The 5272-nt window shown below is 40.7% G+C and overlaps 1 pseudogene; it reads left to right on the top strand.

Moving 5' to 3' along the window:
* Nucleotides 1-1349: 1349 nt before the first annotated feature.
* Nucleotides 1350-5046, top strand: LOC101608048 (annotated as a pseudogene).
* The last annotated feature ends 226 nt before the right edge of the window (nucleotides 5047-5272 follow it).

The following is a 5272-nucleotide window of genomic DNA, read 5'->3' as shown; positions in this document are numbered from 1 at the left end:
TTGATCCATCCAGCTACCCTTTGTCTTTTCACTGCAGAGTTGAGTCCATTAATATTCACTGATGTAATTGTGAAGTGTGATTTCATCCCTATTGATTTGAAGTCTTTGTGTAGACTTTGGTGTTTTATTGCTCTTTATATGCTTTCATGTCTGTACCAATTTTTTATTATTTCTTTTTCTTTCTTGGATCATGTGAATGCTTGTTCATCCCTTCAGTGGGAGTATTTAATGTAGTATTCTCTGTAGGACTGGCTTAGTGTCCATATATTCATAAAGCCAACTTATATTATGAAAGTTTAACTTCTAATATGTGGGACAGTTTTGTTGGGTATAGTAGTCTGAGTTGGCAGCCATGATCTTTTAACGTTATAAATATTCCATTGCAAGGCTGGAGAGATGGCTTAGTGGTTAAATGCTTTCCTATGAAGCCTTAGGACCCCAGTTTGAGGCTAGATTCCCCAGGACCCACGTTAGCCAGATGCACAAGAGGGTGCACACATCTGGAGTTTGTTTGCAGTGGCTGGAGGCCCTGACATGCCCATTGTCTCTCACTCTCTCTCTATCTGCCTGTTTCTTTCTCTGTCACTCTCAAATAAATAAATAAAAATTAACAAAAAAATTAAATATTCCATTCCAAGCTGTTCTGAGTTTAAGGGTCTTCATTGAAAACTCTGAGGTAATTCTAATAGCTTTACTCCTCTGTGGAACAAATTGTTTTTCTCTTTCAGTTTTTGGTACTCTCTCCTTTTTTCCTGTGTTTAGTGTTTTGGTTATAATGTGATGCGAGAATTTCTTCTATGGTCCTGCCTATTTGGTATTCTTTGTACCTCTTGCACCTGGATCAGTCCCTCTTTCATAAAGATGGGAAATGTTTCTTTAATAAGAGGATTGCTGTGAGTTTGAGGCCACCCTGAGACTACATAGTGAATTCCAGGTCAGCCTGAGCTAAAGCAAGACCCTACTTCAAAAAGGTTAGCAAATAAAAATAAATAGTCCAGGCATGGTATCACATTCCTTTAGTCACAATACTCAGCAGGCAGAAATAAGACGATCTTCACAAGCTCAAGGGTCAGCCTGGGCTAGAGTAAGACTCTACTTCAAAGAAAAAACAAAACTTGGAAAAGTTAATATTAAACAATGTAATTCTTCCAAGGTTCTAAGTAAACTCCCCTCTCTTGTTCCTGCTTTAAACTACCCTTTTCTAATCATCAGCACACCCTTCCCGGAGCCTCAGTTCTTCCCGAGCACATGGCCTGGTCACCCACCCATTCTCTGTGGGCCAACCTTGCAGGGTCAGTGTCCATTCTGGGACACTGGACTGGGCCAAGCCTGAACAAGTAGTAGTCACCATGTCAGTAGTGGCCATAAACCTGGGCTTTCAGAGCTGCTGCATCACTGTGGCCTGTTCTGGTGGTATCGAGGCGATTGCTAATGAGTATAGCAACCAACCATTTCATGCTGGCTTGTATTTCTTTTGGTGCTAAGAATTTTTCCACTGGAGCAGCCATGAAGCTGTTCCATGGAAAAATTGTTCCACTGGAGCAGGTAGTCTCTAATGCAAAGAACACAGTTCAAGTATTTGAAAGATTCCATCGGTGAGGATTCTTTGATCTATAAGGGTCTGAAGATCACTGACAAAAGATGCTGGACTCAAATAGTATGTAAAAACAAAGAAAGTTTATTCTGCAGAATCAGCCAACATGCATGGGTCAACCATTCATACAAAATGGCAGCCCCCTAGAGGAGCATGCAGGCTCCTTAAGCACAACTAGGGGAATTCCAGTTGGTTTAGGTAATCTTCTGATGTGATTGGCTAGGCAAGCAACAGTTACAGTTGTACGTCTCTGATTTATTGGGGCATATTTGGACATGTTTGGACATGTCTCCAGGAGCGGATTCAGCCCCCAGTGCACAAAATGGTGGCTATCTTCCTCGGCCACATGTCAGGGTCACTGTTGATTAACAGCTACCCTTTGTTTGTGGTTTTTCCCAGAAATCTTGCCTACCTTTCCAAGAAACTGAAACTTAGGCCTAGTTAGGGCAGCGCCTTACTGAAGCTTGTCATCACCTCAGTTTGGTCCCTTCATTCCCCCCTTGACTGTGGCCTCATTTCAAATCCTTGAGATGTATGTATCCAAAGGCTCCAAAGGTTGGTAATATTGTTTCAGAACCATTAATTGTAATGTGGCTAGGTGATCCTTAACAAATTTACCAAAGCATTAATGTTACAAGGTCCAGGTGAGGGCAAGCAGTAAAAGAATAAGGAGACCAACTAGGGCAGAAATTAAAGTCGTTAACCAAAGGGACCAATTGAACAAATATTCATACCAGTTTTGATTTTGCTGTCTAATTTTGGCCCATTCTTCTAACCCTTTTGTTAGATTTCCCCATGGCAGCCAGTAGTATTTTGGCTAATCCTCTAGTCTGTTTATCTTCTGGAGTCTATGAATTATTATAAAGTTTTCCTGACATCTGTTTATCCACGAAACTGTCCAGTCATTGGATTTTTCTGTGGATGTCTGGTGCTGCCTGGTTGACAAAAGCCATGTTCACAGCAGACTGGTTTTCCCTTGTTTCCTGATCCAAGGGTGTATAAGCTAGGTATGTGTCTGGTAGTCTCTCTAATATGGCCCCTGGGCTTTCCTCCTTACCTTGTATAACCTGTCCTACCATAGATAAATTTATGGGATTCCTTGCAGCCTCTCAGAGACCCCCCCCCCATCAGAATCTGGTGGTAGACTCTCAGTATCTCCTTACCTACAGGGCTGTTGGGATCCTAATCTGGGTGGGTTCAGGGAAAGCCTGCATCCACATAAGCCTGCTCAGTTGTGAGCTGACTATTAGGTCCAGGGACCAGCTTGTGGGCAGCAGCTAGAATTGCCTCCTTTTCCTCTGTAGTACAAAGAACCTGTAAGAGCTACTGACAATCTTCCCAAGTGGGCTTATGGGTTATCATTATGTAATCTAACAAGTTCATGGTTTTTCCCAGAAGTCTTGCTACGTCTCCTGGAAACTGAAACCTAAGCCTAGATAGGGCAGCACCTTACTGAAGCCTGATATCACATCAGTTTGGTCCCTTCAGATCCACTTGTGGAGGCAGAAAAATCTAGTTGTAATATTGTGCAATTATCCACTGGAATAATGGGCATAAAAGGTTTCATATATGGAAGAAGAGTGAAATGTCACCATTGAGCAAGTGACTGCCATGCTTTTGTCCAAACTGAAAAAGACAATTGAGAGTGTTCTTAAGAAGCCTGTTGTTGACTAGATTGTGTCAGTTCCTTATTTTTATACTGATGCAGAATTGTGATCAGTGATGGATGCAGCCCAGATCCAGATCATGCATCTCATTTGCTTATAGTTAGTGAATGAAACTACTGCCTTTGCTCTTGCTTATGGAATCTATAAACAAGATCTTCCTGACTTAGAAGAGAAACTAGGAAATGTAGTTTTTGTAGACATGGGGCATTTTGCCTATCAAGTTTCTGTATGTGCATTTAATAGGGAAAATCTGAAAATTTTGGCCAAGGTTTTTGACACAACATTGGGAGACAGAAAATTTGATGAGATGTTAGCAAATCATTTCTGTGAAGGACAAAGATAAAAGTACAAGCTAGACATAAAATCTCAGATCCAAACATTGCTATGGTTGTCTCAAGAGTGTGAGAAACTGATGAGAGCAAATGCTTCAGAAGTCCCTGTGAGCATTGAATGTTTTATGAATAATATTGATGTATCTGGAAGTATGAATAGAGGTAAATTTGTGGAGATGTGTGAGGATCTCTTAGCTAGAGTGGTGCCACAACTTCACAGTGTCTTAGAACATGGCAGGTTGAAGATGTTTATGGAGTGGAGATAGTTGGTACTGGTGCAGGAATCCCTGCAGTGGAAAAGATCAGTAACTTCTTTGGTAAAGAACTTAGAACAACATTAAATGCAGATGAAGCTGTGTATTGCAGTGTGAGATCTTATCACCTGCTTCAAAGTCAGAGAATTTTCTATCACAGATGTGGTACCATATCCAATATCCTTGAGATGGAATTCTCCAGTTGAAGAAGGGTCACATGACTATGAAGTCTTTTCCAAAAACAATGCTGCTCAAGTTCTCACATTTTATAGAAAGGATCCTTTCTCTCTGAGACCTACTATCACTTCCCTCAGGATTTTCCCTGATCCTACTGTAGTTCTGTTTTCCATTCAGAAAGTTACTCCATAGCCTGTTGGCTCCTGTTCAAAAGTGAAACCCAAGGTTTGAGTAAATGTCCAGGGAATTTTCAATGTATCCAGTGCATCCCTAATGTAAGTACACAAGTCTGAGAAGGAGGAGCATATGGAAACTGGTCAAAATGCAAACAAGAAGGAGAAGATGCAAGTGGACGAGGAGGAACCACAAGTTAAAGAAAAATCACAGCAGAAAATAAGGCAGAGTCTGAAGAAATGTAAACCTCTCAAGCTGAATCAAAAGAAGAAAAGATGAACCAACCACCACAAGCCAAAAAAGCAAAAGTAAAGACCAGTACTGTGGACCTGCCAATTGAGAATCAGCTGTCCTGACAGATAGACCGAGAGATACTCCACGTTTACATTGAAAATGAGGGTAAGATAGTCATTCAGGACAAGCTGGAGAAAGAGCGAAATGATGCCAAGAATGCAGTGGAGGAATGCATCTATGAGATCAGAGACAAACTCAGTGGTGAGTATGAGAAGTTTGTGAATGAAGATAATTATAATAGTTTTACCTTGAAATTGGAAGATACTGAAAACTGGTTGTATGAAGATGGTAAAGACCAGCCAAAGTAAGTTTATATAGATAAATTGGCTGAATTAACAACTTCAGGTCAACCTATTAAGACATGGTTCCAGAAATCTGAAGAAAGACCAAAATTATTTGAAGAACTAAGGAAGCAAATCCATTAGTACCTGAAAGCCATCAGTTCTTTTAAAAACAAGGAGGACCAGTCCAACTATTTGGATGCTGCTGATATGACAAAGGTAGAGAAGAGTGATAATGAGGCTATGAAGTGGATGAACAAGCTGAACAATTAACAGGATAATCATTTGAGCTAGGGCATCTCTGTAATTCCAACACTCAACAAGTGAGACAGGAGGATAATGAGTTTAATGCTAGCCTGGGCTATAGCAGAAGACCTGTTCTCAGATAATAAACAAATAAATAAAACTTTGGGGCTGGAGAGATAGATCATTGATTAAAGATGCTTGCCTGCAATTCCTGACAACCTGGGTTCAGTTCCCTGGTACCTATATAAACCTA

This window comes from Jaculus jaculus, chromosome 15 (genome assembly GCF_020740685.1).
Source record: "Jaculus jaculus isolate mJacJac1 chromosome 15, mJacJac1.mat.Y.cur, whole genome shotgun sequence".
In the NCBI taxonomy this organism is placed as follows: domain Eukaryota; kingdom Metazoa; phylum Chordata; class Mammalia; order Rodentia; family Dipodidae; genus Jaculus; species Jaculus jaculus.
Note: the sequence above shows the minus strand (reverse complement) of the source record. Positions and strands in the feature narration are given on the sequence as shown.